This window comes from Mixophyes fleayi, chromosome 2, assembly GCF_038048845.1.
Source record: "Mixophyes fleayi isolate aMixFle1 chromosome 2, aMixFle1.hap1, whole genome shotgun sequence".
Lineage (NCBI taxonomy): Eukaryota > Metazoa > Chordata > Amphibia > Anura > Limnodynastidae > Mixophyes > Mixophyes fleayi.
Window position 1 is genome coordinate 377,369,674 of NC_134403.1, and position 14,228 is coordinate 377,383,901.

General features: G+C 45.4%; 1 protein-coding gene across 5 annotated transcripts in view; it reads left to right on the forward strand.

The window, feature by feature from the left end:
• RECQL4 (RecQ like helicase 4) overlaps positions 1-14,228 on the forward strand; it is a 162,441-nt gene that overhangs the window by 48,140 nt on the left and 100,073 nt on the right. The window lies entirely within an intron of this gene.

Genomic DNA, 14,228 nt, shown 5'->3' on the forward strand with positions numbered 1-14,228 from the left:
GTCTTTGTGTCCTTTACCTGTCTTTCTGCTACTCTGTCTAATCGCTCTTCCAGCTTCCTCCTCTGTGACCATCAGCCTCCTGTCCTGTTACTTCAGTCACTTTTGTATGTCCTCCAGCAACTTTCCATCGTCTATTACCCCCTTATCACTTTCTCTGCTGTGCGTTCTGAGATGCTCTGCGGCAATCTTCATTTTCTAATACACTGGTTATTTCCTTTGGTGTATTTCTCCGTCCTCCGGCTGTAACTGTGAATTGGTTTCCACAATGGAAATGATAAATCAGCCAGACTACCTCAGATTCAGGAACACCACGGCGTAACCAGGTGTGTTTACACATTGCTATATGGAGCTGCAAACACTGAAATCAGGATAGATCTGTGTTCAATTATAAGCACAGTCACATATAGTGTATTTCAATATATACACTTAAACTAAATTATCCTTAAACCAACTTATCTTATTTAACTTATTTATTCCTAAATAGCACACTTACAAATGAACACTTCTTACAAGCTTTACCAGATGGCCTGTGGTTCTGTATATCACCTCGCTGCTATATCCAGCAGGGACATGAGGTCTATTGTATTTAAACAATCAAACTCCTAAGATATTACTAATTTAAAACCCTTAAACTGCATTACTTCTCAAGCACACTAACGTTTCTCACAAACAGTGTAACAAGATAATGTCCTGAATAACAAAATCTACCAATGTATTTACAATAACATAGCTACAAACATTTATAGAAACCAAAGAATATAATTTCAAACATTGTATCATTACTTACCATATGCAATCTGATCACGAACCAGATACCAACACTCCATGCTGTCCTAATGTATCTCCTATCATTTAACGGTTTAGCATTAAACGGCTAACAATATACAGTGTACATTCTACTCATATATGTCTATTTCCTCATGTTCAATACATTACCAACGCCCCAAAAAGGGGCTCAAAATCCTTGTCTATCTGTTTCCAAATGGGGGAGAGAAATCCTGTGTGTGTGTCTGCTTCTAAGTCCATTTAGCAAGAAACACTGTATAAAAATGTGTGTGTGTAATTTCCAGTTCATCTCCCAATGGTAGTCTGAGAGTGGTCCTTAAGACATGTTAAATAAGCAGCTATATAAAGTGGGGGGTGGAAAGAAACCAGCTCTCTGGTCAAATATTATATTCTGTCTCAATATGTATGAGAGATACAGACACACAACTATAGAACATGGAGATGAGTATAACATAACAAAGACAAAACAATACAAATTAGTGCTCTGCCCATCAATACAGGAAATATTTATATACAAAAATAAGATAATATGTCATTCAGTGGTGACTATGGCACATTTAACTCTAATTATCATTATCATCATCATTTATTTATATAGCGCCAGCAAATTATCCAACCAGAATGCTTAGCAGGACATCTATGTAGTCTGTTCTGCATCTCATCGCATTAGGAGTGACGCTGGATCAGTGTTGCCTGGTTAGGGGTTGTGTCATCAAACCTCTATAGAATTTTGTTATTGGTGGTGGAATGAAGTCCAATGTTGAGTGCCCAGCAGTCTCTCAGTGTAAGTAGTTGGACATATCTATGGAACCGATATCTAAGGATGTTATGTCTGTATTTGTTGGAGCTATGCTCCACAGCTTACTCCATCCAGTTTATTGAATCCTGATAGTTGATTATTACCTCAGTGTTGGATGTTTAGGGAAATTATTGGATTATACAAATTGGTTGTTGGTAAAATGCTTGTTGTGAGCTTAAACTTCATATTTCTCAATGATCCACTCTGGGGCACACTTCTACCATGGGGTTGCATGAGGGCAGGGCCGCCAAGAGGAATTTGGGCCCACCGATACGTTAACTTTCTGCCTCCCCCACCTTCACACATAGGGGAAGTGATGTGTGCCGCCGTGCAGCGTCGTCGTCATCGAAGAGGGCGTGGCCACACAGTGATGGGGTCGTGGTTAACATGGGGTGTGGCTGCGCCTCTTTAGACATGACAGATTATGTAAAATGGTGTTGCTTTCACCTACCTGTTGTTGCAGCTTTTACAACCTGGTACTGGATTCTTGTCTGGTTCCTCGAATGTTGGGACCTGTTTGGAAAATGTATAGGTACATGAAATATGGAAAGCAGAGCAATAAGTGACCACAGAAATTATAGAGAATAAGGAGAGCACTCTTGTGACCGCCACACAATACATGGCGCACCCTTGTGACCGCCACACAGTGCACGACGCACCCTTGTGACCGCCACACAGTGCATGAAGCACCCTTGTGACCGCTACACAGGGCATGAAGCACCCTTGTGACCGCTACACAGTGCATGAAGCACCCTTGTGGCCGCCACACAGTGCATGAAGCACCCTTGTGGCCGCCACACAGTGCATGAAGCACCCTTGTGACCGCTACACAGTGCATGAAGCACACTTGTGACCGCCACACAGGGCATGAAGCACCCTTGTGTCCGCTACACAGGGCATGAAGCACCCTTGTGACCGCCACACAGTGCATGAAGCACCCTTGTGACCGCTACACAGGGCATGAAGCACCCTTGTGACCGATACACAGGGCATGAAGCACCCTTGTGACCGCCACACAGTGCATGAAGCACCCTTGTGACCGCCACACAGTGCATGAAGCACCCCTGTGACCGCCACACAGTGCATGAAGCACCCTTGTGACCGCCACACAGTGCATGAAGCACCCTTGTGACCGCCACACAGGGCATGAAGCACCCTTGTGACCGCTACACAGGGCATGAAGCACCCTTGTGACCGCTACACAGGGCATGAAGCACCCTTGTGACCGCTACACAGGGCATGAAGCACCCTTGTGACCGCTACACAGGGCATGAAGCACCCTTGTGACCGCTACACAGGGCATGAAGCACCCTTGTGACCGCTACACAGTTAATGAAGCACCCTTGTGACCGCCACACAGGGCATGAAGCACCCTTGTGACCGCCACACAGTGCATGAAGCACCCTTGTGACCGCTACACAGTGCATGAAGCACCCTTGTGACCGCTACACAGGGCATGAAGCACCCTTGTGACCGCTACACAGTGCATGAAGCAGCCTTGTGACCGCCACACAGTGCATGAAGCAGCCTTGTGACCGCCACACAGTGCATGAAGCAGCCTTGTGACCGCTACACAGTGCATGAAGCAGCCTTGTGACCGCCACACAAGTCATGAAGCACCCTTGTGACGCTACACAGTGCATGAAGCACCCTTGTGACCGCCACACAGGGCATGAAGCACCCTTGTGACCGCTACACAGTGCATGAAGCACCCTTGTGACCGCTACACAGGGCATGAAGCACCCTTGTGACCGCTACACAGTGCATGAAGCACCCTTGTGACCGCCACACAGGGCATGAAGCACCCTTGTGACCGCCACACAGGGCATGAAGCACCCTTGTGACCGCCACACAAAACAGAGGGTAAATAATTTTACATGTTGCAGGTATATTGCTTTTTGTAAAGAAGGTCTGTGAATTTCAACATGTATCTCACTAGAATGATGCAATGGAAGGTTTTTGTTTTCCTTGTCTTTTTTTCTTAATCTGGATGTCTAAGCTGCAGTCAGACAGATTAAGAAAACATTTAAACCTACAACAAAGATGATCACTATCTCCATAGTGGAAATACAGCTGATCGCAATCTATGCTCCCAATTACAACTAACATAGATTCTATCCTTCACATTCCACAATGCCGTGTGTGTGTGTGTGTGTGTGTGTGTGTGTATATGTATATGTGTGTTTATATATGTGTATATATATATATATATATATATATATATATATATATATATATATATATATATATATATATATATATATACACACACACACACACATGCGCACACCCTCGCAGTGCCATATACATGCGCACACACACACACAATGCCACATCAACATTTTTCTCAGTAACTATATATTTATTTTGGCTATTGTAATGAAATTTACACCAAAAGTCAACAACCACCCTTGCAATCCTCTAATGCAAAGAAATCAAAGCAGAGATTTCCATAATTTAAGTTTTGTGTAATAATGTGAAATAACACAGGGAAAGAGTACTGAACATATGAAGAAAGAGGGGTGCAAAAAGGCATGGAAAGCCAAGACACCATCTGACATCTATCCGTAATTAGAAAGCAATCCTACCAGCTGGTTCAGCCACAACTGCTGGCTTATAAAATGGTGTCTCATTACAAAGGTCTCACACAAGAAACCTCTCATGATGGGTAAAAGTAAAGAGCTCTCTCAAGACCTTCGCTACCTTATTGTTGCAAAACATACTGATGTCATTGGTTACAGAAGGATCTATAAACTGCTGAATGTTCCAGTGAGCATTGTTGGGGCCATAATCCGTAAGTGGAAAGAACATAATTTCACCATAAAACGGCCACGACCAGTTGCACTTCGCAAGATTTCTCACAGAGGAGTGAAAAAAATTACCAGAAGAGTTGTCCAAGAACCAAGGACCACTTGTGGAGAGCTTCAGAAAGACTTGAATTAGCAGGTACAATTGTTTCAAAGAAAACAAAAAGTAATGCACTCAGCTGCCATGGCCTGTATGCACGCTCATCTTGCAAGAGTCCTTTGCTGAAGAAAAAACATGTTTGAAGCTTGTTTAAAGTTTATTGCACAACATTTGGCCAAGCCTGTGAAATACTGTGGTCAGATAAGAGCAAAATTTAACTCTTTGGATGCTATAATACACACCATGTTTGGAGGAGACATGGCACTGCACATCACCCCAAAAATACCATACCATCGGAGGTGTAAACATCATGGTGTGGGGCTGTAATAACTGTGAAGTTGGTATGGTATTTAGTATGGTATGTGCAGAAAACAGCCCCACACATCATGGTGTGGGGCTGTTTTTCTGCACACTGTACTAGCATACTGCATATCATTGAAGGAAGGATGAATGGAAAAATGTACCTAGGCATTGTTGATAAAAATCTGCTGCCATCTACCAGGATGCTGAGGATGAAACGAGGGTGGACATTTCAGCAAGACAATGATCCCAAACAAGCAGCCAAGGACACTCTCTCAATTTGGTTTCAGAGAAAAAAATAAAGCTGCTAGAATGGCCCAGCCAATCACCTGACTTAAATCCAATTGAAAATCTATGGAAAGAACTAAAGATCAGAGTTCATAGAAGAAGCCTACGGAACCTTCAAGATTTGAAGACTATTTGCGTTGAAGAATGGGGCAAAATCCCACCCGAGCAATGTATTTGACTAGTTTCTCCATACAGGAGGCATCTTGAAGCTGTAATTACCAATAAAGGCCTTTGGACAAAGTAAATACATTTCAGGAAGCTTGTTCAATACTTTTTCCTCTCTGTCATTTCACATTATTGTACAAAACTTAACTTATGGACATCTATGGATTGATTTCTTTGAATGTGTGGATTGCAAGGGATGTTGCTGACATTTGGTGTACATTTCATTACAATAGCCACATTAAATATATATTTACTGAGAAAAATGTTAATGTGTTCAATACTTATTTCTCTTTCATCCTGTCTGGGGGACACTGCTTACCATGGGGTTGTGAAGGGGAGCACGGGAGTTGGCACCTAGCTAGTTAATCTTTAGCACTGCTGACAGACCCCTCCCCTCTACAATCCCCCCGCCTCTTCCGCCTCCGTTTTTTTTAGGTGCCCCTGGAGTTGGGCAGTGTTTTAGCTTCTGCCTTTATTTTTTACTTTCGTTTATTTATTTCATTTTATTTCCTTTTTATCCAGGTGGCAGACATGGGAGTGTGTTCTATTATAGAGAACACACTCCCAGCATAGCAGCGCAGGCACTACCTTGTCAGATGAGAGCCAGAGGCTCTCACTGACAGGGAGAGAAAAAGGGGTGCCTGAATAGTGAGTGACAAGCGGTCGCTCCGGACCGCTGTCACTCCTGGAGCCTCCCCGATAACCGGCGCTGCCACTGCAGGCATAGAGCGCCGGTTATCGGAGAATACACATGCCGGCTGCCATGTTGGATCCGCGGAGGAGCGAGGAGAAGGGGGCCATACCAAGATCCCCCCTCATACATCGGAGGGGGCATCAGGGTAACCGCGGCGGAGACCTGAGGTCTCCACTACTCTGCCACATACCATTTTTCTTTTTTTATTCAAAAACGGAGCCCAGTCGGCAGAAAAGCTGTAAGAGAGACAGCATTATCAGAGGGGAGGAGCTAAGACAAAGAGCTCCCCTGCCCTCCAGAGAGAAGTGGACTAGCCCGGCCTTCTGGTGCCAAGGAGAAGCCCGGGAAAAAGGACACAGATCAGAGGGAGCAGGCACCAGGACACTGCTGTTAGACTTCTCCCTTGTTTGGCCTATGGGCTAAGTATCTGATCTTATTTAACACATATTACTGTATTTGCTGTTTACAAAGTGGGCTAGTAGAGGTTATATTGTAGATCTCCTACTTGCCAAAAATAGTATATTGTGTTTTAAAATTACAAGTACAACTTTTATATCAGATTAGTTGATTACTTGTTTGTTTCCCACTATTCTCTCTAAACTCCCTCTCTCTCTACTCAGCTAAATTTTACAACTTAAGCCTGTGTGTTTGGTGTGCCTTCCTTTATAAAAATGACAGATAAAGGAAAGGGCCTTGTAGTAAAATATTTCAAATGTTCAAGATGTAATGTAAAATTACCTTGTGGGCAGAAGGACCCATTGGCGCTCTGCTCTGTCTGCGAAGCAGGGGTATCCCCTGTGCAAACACAGCTTTTTTCAGCCCCACTGACGGAGGAACCGGCCTGGGTGGCTTCCCTGACACAGTCGGTTTCCTCTTTAGCACAGATGGTTTTACAATCCAATCAATTGCTATCTAGTGTGGCAGCCTCGGTGGCTAATAATGCTAGTACACATTTGGGCCTCCCCACTACCTCAGGTTCTATTGGAACGTCTATACCAGGACCTTCCTCATTACTTACGGAAAGGCCCCTGTTCCCACAGAACCGGCATGGTCCGCAGCATTTATAAAGGGTTTGGATAAACGGAACCAATCCCCAAACATCCCGCCTGCTAAAAGATAGCGGCCTAGATCCGATAATACCCTTATGGTCCTTTCAGACTCTGAGGGGTTTTCAGAGGAGGAGGGAGAAATTAATTCTGATCCTGACCAGGTTCAACCTTTGGGACAGGAAGAAAACACTAAAAGCCAATTTATTGATGATTTGGTTTTAGCGGTGAGACAAGCGTTGGACCTCCCAGAACCGGAGGATCCTACTCCTAGAGACAGAAGTCTCTTTAAGAAGGCCAAAAGGAAGGCTTCCCGTTTTCCCCCGTCTGTAGAACTCAGAGATATTGCAGAGGGAGCCTTGAAACAGCCTCATAGAAGGTTCTCTTCCCTGTATCCATTGCGGGAGGAAGATGTGGCTCGCTGGGAGAGTATTCATAAGGTGGATATTCCAGTAGCCCATTTGGCCAGACACACTTTAATACCAGTCCCAGGTTCAGCAACTCTGCAGGATGCCAATGATCGCAGAGTGGAATCCCAGCTGAAATCTATATTTGTGGCTGCGGGTTCTTCTTTTAGACCTTCAGCTTGGGTTGCTAGAGTCATGGAAGCATGGGCAGACCAACTGGCAGAGGCCTTACAGGACTCTGATTTACTTCCCCTGGCTTTGCATTTGAAAGAAGCATCGGGGTACCTTTATGAGGCGGCCCAGAACACAGCGTCTGTGTCCTCCTCTATTCAGGCTGCATCTATTTCAGCAAGAAGAACGTTATGGCTGAAATCCTGGGAAGGAGATGTGGAATCAAAAAAGTCCGTTGAAGCCATTCCTTTTTCAGCAGCAGGTTTGTTTGGCCCGGAACTGGATACTATGATTTCCCAGGCAACAGGGGGCAAAAGCACTTCTTTGCCGGTATTCTCAAGTAGGGGTCGGACTCCTCGTGTCAGCTCCTTTCGTCAGCCCTTTCGTCAGCCCTTTAGGGGGACCTCCTTGCCTAGAGGACAGTCCTTTAGAGGTAGACAATCAAATGCTCGAGGCTCCTCTGTCAGGGGCAGATCCTCGTTTGCAGCTAGGCGCCAGGCCTCCAAGACCCAGGAGAAGCCTGTGTCCTGACGACCACTCTACTCTGCCGGAGGTGGCGCCAGTGGGGGGACATCTGTCTCTGTTTCGGGAACAATGGGCAGCGTCTTCCCATGACCCTTGGATTCGGGGCATTATATCAAGGGGGTACATGATAGACCTGCTGGGTCCTGTACCACATCGTTTCTTTGTAACCCTGCTACCCCGAGATCCAACAAGAAGACTGGCAATACAGGCTTGTGTCGCCTCTTCTTTCGCAAAGAGTCATCTGCAGGGTCCCAGACAACCAGAAGGGACAGGGGTTTTATTCAAATCTGTTTCTGGTCAAGAAGCCGGACGGGTTCTTTCGACCCATTTTAAACCTAAAGAACCTCAATGTGCACTTATGGGTGGACAGATTTCAGATGGAATCCCTGAGGTCGGTAATAAACGGCTTAGTGAAGAATCAGTTTATGGCCTCCATAGACATAAAGGACGCATACCTCCACGTTTCCATTTGGAGCGACCATCAGTCTCTCCTAAGATTCACAGTGGGGTCCTCCCACTATCAGTTTCGGGCCCTTCCCTTCGGCCTCTCCACAGCTCAGAGGGTCTTCACGAAGATCATGTCGGTCATGGCGGCGTGTCTTCACTTAAAGGGAGTTCAGGTCGTGCCTTATTTGGACGATCTGCTCATCAGATCCTCCTCAGAGATTTGCTTACGTCAGCACTTATCCCTCACCTTGGCAGTCCTCGAGAGCCATGGATGGCTGATAACCTTAAAGAAATCCCAGATGGTTCCGTGTCAACGCATGGTCTTCCTGGGGCTTATCATGGATACCAGTTGGCAGAAGGTGTTCCTGCCTACGGAGAAGATCAGTTCAATCCGAGCTATAACAACTCAGGTTTTGTCCTCTCCCAATCCCTCAATTCATTTGTGCATGCGGCTGCTTGGGAAGATGGTGGCCTCCTTCGAAACGATCCCCTTCGGCCGGGCTCATTCTCGATGCTTCCAGTGGGATCTGTTACGGAAATGGTCAGGATCCCACATACACTTGGATCTCCAGAAGATTTCGCTGTCTCCGGGGGCGAGAGAATCGCTCCAGGCAGTGGTGGCTGAATCACGATCACCTGTCGGTGGGCAGGTCCTTCGCTCCATGGTCATGGATCATAGCCACGACAGATGCCAGCCTGAGAGGTTGGGGGGCGGTAATCCTGCGGCTCCAGGGACTTTGGTCGGTTCAGGAATCAGCCTTATCAATAAACGTGTTGGAGTTGAAGGCAATTCTTTTAGCCCTTCGGGGGGCCCAGTCCCCCCTCCAGGGCCACCCTGCCAGAGTTCAGTCCGACAATGCCACGGCTGTGGCATATGTCAACAGGCAGGGCGGAACCAGGAGTGCAGCTGCAATGGAAATTGCAGCTCAGATTTTGGTTTGGGCAGAGCAATATTTTCCAGCAATATCGGCAGTATTCATTCCAGGAATAAAGAATTGGGAGGACGACTACCTAAGTCTAAATCAAATGATGCCGAGGGAGTGGTCACTCCATCCGGAAGTATTTCAGTTATTTCAGAGGTGGGGTCTTCCGGATATAGATCTCATGGCCTCCAGACACAACGAAAAAGTTCACAGGTTTTGCGCAAGGGCAAGAGACCCCTTAGCGGTGGCAGTGGACGTAATGACGATGTCATGGGAGTTCAGGTTGGGATACCTGTTTTCTCTGATTCCCATGCTTCCTCGCGTGCTCAGGCGAGTAAGGCAAGGCGGTCTGCCGGTAATTTTAAAAGTTCCCTCATGGCCGCGCCTTTCCTCTGTATGCTCTTGGTTGATTGACCTATCTTCTTGGGGCTTTTTAAATTAACTGAGGTGGAAGGAGCGGGGGGATTGTAGAGGGGAGGGGTCTGTCAGCAGATTAACTAGCTAGGTGCCAACTCCCATGCTCCCCTCCACAACCCCATGGTAAGCAGTGTCCCCCAGACGGAATCAGAAACAGATTTAACGTAAGTATATAAATCCTCTTTTCACCCGCTGTATATACACGCTGCCATATATACACACACACACACACACCAAAACCATTTACATTCATATACACACACAAAGCCATACACATCCACAATGTCATGTACACACAGTGCCATATATAAACACACAATTCCATATACATATACAATGCCAGGCATATAACACCCCTACCCCCCGGACCACTTGTACTTACCTGCGGCCATCTGTTGGAGACATTCTCTGTAGAGGATAATAGCAGAACTGCGTCTTTTGACATGGAAGGTGGTATTTCTGCTGGCCATAGCATCGACGCGCAGAGTGTCAGAGCTTAGAGCATATCGTACAGAACACTGTACCTGGTGTTCCATGAAGATACGGCCGACCTTCGGACGGTCCCTTCTTTTTTACCGAAGGTGGTCGCAGTTTTCTGCATAAATGAAGAAATTGTGGTTCAGGCCTTTAGGGAAGGGGTGTCCTCAGTGGGAACTTCCTCTACAACTTCCTTGGATGTAGTTAGGGCTCTGCGGATCTATGTGCATGGGACTTCGTCTTGTAGAAACACAGATTCTCTTTTTGTCCTCTGTGATTCCCAGAAAAGGGGCTGGCCAGTCACCAAGCAAACTATTGCTCGTTGGATTAGGGCTATGATAAAGCATGTTTATGCGAGTTCGAATCAACCTGTGCCAGTCAGACTCGCTGCTCACTCCACTCTTTTGGTGGGTCCCCCTTGGGCTGTGTGTCTTGGTGTTTCTGCAGATCAGCTTTGCCAGGCGGCCAACTGGTTTTCTATGCATACATTTACAGAATTCAGTTTAATGTTTTTGCGTCTTCAGACTGGTTTTGGCCACAGTGTTTTGCGGGCCCAGCTATCAGAGTAGTCCCTCCCTTAGGGGGTTGCTTTAGAAGGTCCCCATGGTAGCAGTGTCCCTCAGAGTGGATGACTGAGACAAGAAGACTTATGTACTTGTGTTAAATCTTTCTCTGAATCCATCTGGGGGACACTGCGTTCTCTCCCTTCTGCTCTTCTGCTGTGTGCTCTTTGTTGTTTATCTCTCTTCCTTGGGGCTTTAGGATTATACTGAGTCTTGTATGGGTTACAGAGGGGAGAAGTCAGCAGCAAGTTTAGTTGTTAACTATTTAAGTGCCAACTCCATGCGCCCTCATACAACCCCATGGTAGCAGTGTCCCCCAAATGGATTCAGAGAAAGAGATTTGACGTAAGTACATAAATCTTGTTTTCCTATTTCTTATAACAGGCTCCATCTAGGATGTAGGCCTCATTGGACGAGTCTATATGTATTAGGCGTCTTTTTCTTGGTTTCTGCTATCTTTTAATGGATAACATAAAATAATGAGTAAGGAGTTTAATGTGTTAAATATCTGCTTTGGTTTACTGTGGGGTACATATAGGGCCTGTGGAAGAGAGGTGCTCACAGAACCAATCACCACTTGTCCTGTTAATTATTTGTATAATGTTTAAGAGAGTCCTTCCCAGTGTCAGGGCGTCATACTCATAACACATGGAAATTGTATAAGTATTTTGGAGTATACAAGTTTTATCCCAATTAATCTAAAGACTGAGTAGTGTGTAAGTAATATTCAGTGAATTATATGAATCAGTGTGCAAAAGTACATTGCTGGCCCCTTAGTACTCATGCGTAATACTCCAGCCTTTGATGCTAGAATTCAGGGCCGTAACTAGGGCTGTGCCATAGGGGCGACCGCCCAGGGTGCAACACTAAAGGGGGGAGCAGTTTATGAATAATGAGGGGGCAGTGTAATTGTATGAGCAGGAAGTGAGGTTGTGGGCTATGTATACTGGGAGGTTCCTGTTCTGTATTCTAGGTATGTATGTTATGCTGAGTAAACCCGTTATTCATACCCTTTGTTTACTTGCCTGTATGTTCCTTGTTGTGTTACCACTAAGTCTGCATGTGGTAGTGTGCAGGAGGGGGGTATTGTGGCTGTAATACAGAAAGACAGATAAATATTGTGCTGTTTGTTTTGTACAAGTGTGTGGGCGTGTGTGTGTGTGTGGGCGTGTGGGCGGGTGTGTGGGCGTGTGTGGGTGTGTGGGCGTGTGTGGGTGTGTGTGGGCGTGTGTGTGTGTCGGTGTCGGTGCGGAGCCTCAGCTACAGGAAGTTTCTGTCTTTGTTTATGTGTAAATTGAGTCCTGTTATGGGGTAACTGCTGATGTAACTGAGCAGGTCCTCACCCGCCATCTCACCAAACTTAAAAACCCACAGTAATTATCAGTGGAAAACACTCCATGTGTGGGTGCCATTTTTGCTTGTTTTTTGGTTTTATTGGCCGTATAAGGATATTCGTAGCCAGAGAACCTCGATGTCCTGTTTTTATCCTTTTGTATATGTATTAACATGGTAAATAACCAATCCACTCTGTCCTACACTGCGTGAGCATGGGCCATGTCATTCTTTGGCGCAGATTCAATTAGCTACAATGTTTCTCAGAACACCGCAGCTGCGCCTTTTTTCCGTTGCTATGGTAGAAATATTCGCTCATTTTGGAGGTGCGAGGAAAAATGAGTGGATATTTCTTTAAAAATATCCGCCGCAATGTGTCTCCGGAATGGTCGCAAGACACTACCCGGCTGATTGAATCTGCCTCTTTAAGTCATAATAGTTGTAAATTCCCATCTGAAAGGCAATGTGAATTACGGGGAAATTGAGCTAAAGGGTTTACAAGCTCACTAAATATGGAATATATTTTCAAATGTGATGTAGAGGGGTTCATGTTAGAGATACCTTAGGGAAGATCATCATCTGAAGGGATGTAGAGTACCAGACCAGACAAATGTGATGTAGAGGGGTTCTTGTTAGAGATACCTTAGGGAAGATTATCATCCGAAGGGATGTAGAGTACCAGACCAGACAAATGTGATGTAGAGGGGTTCTTGTTAGAGATACCTTAGGGAAGATTATCATCCGAAGGGATGTAGAGTACCAGACCAGACAAATGTGATGTAGAGGGGTTCATGTTAGAGATACCTCAGGGAAGATCATCATCTGAAGGGATGTAGAGTACCAGACCAGACAAATGTGATGTAGAGGGGTTCTTGTTAGAGATACCTCAGGGAAGATCATCATCCGAAGGGATCTAGAGTACCAGACCAGACAAATGTGATGTAGAGGGGTTCATGTTAGAGATACCTCAGGGAAGATCATCATCTGAAGGGATGTAGAGTACCAGACCAGACAAATGTGATGTAGAGGGGTTCTTGTTAGAGATACCTCAGGGAAGATCATCATCTGAAGGGATGTAGAGTACCAGACCAGACAAATGTGATGTAGAGGGGTTCATGTTAGAGATACCTCAGGGAAGATCATCATCTGAAGGGATCTAGAGTACCAGACCAGACAAATGTGATGTAGAGGGGTTCATGTTAGAGATACCTCAGGGAAGATCATCATCCGAAGGGATCTAGAGTACCAGACCAGACAAATGTGATGTAGAGGGGTTCATGTTAGAGATACCTCAGGGAAGATCATCATCCGAAGGGATCTAGAGTACCAGACCAGACAAATGTGATGTAGAGGGGTTCTTGTTAGAGATACCTCAGGGAAGATCATCATCTGAAGGGATGTAGAGTACCAGACCAGACAAATGTGAGGGCTATTCTACAGGGACATGGAGGAGTCAAAATACTCCTGATTTCTTATACATATTATTTACATTAGGAGACCAGTTTGTTACAGAAGGGAACAGATGAACATCAATATATAACACAATTAGGTACACCATTAAGATTACCCAGATAGACAGTGCACAAGGATATGTACATTCTCTGAGCCCCTCTGGTTTTTTTTTTATAGACTGAATATACATAAATCGGCAATATATCTGCCTATTGGATCTACCTATAATTGATGTAACTGAACGTACATGCCGAGGGCAGGGTCAATTCACAGGGACTCTCCTCTTGAGGAGGGGGAGTGCAGAGAGTGAACGGCATATCCCACCCAGGGACATATTATTTAGTTTGGGGGCCTGTAATTTTGGTTTTCTGTAGGCAAAATGGACCTGCTTAGTATAAATACTAGAGATTTCTTAGAAAATATATTTTTAGCCCCATTACATTGTATGAAATCATATGTACTTCACACCCAGACGGTCTTAGTCTAGCGGAGCTTACCCCAGTCATGGTGTCTGAGTTCCAATATGTAT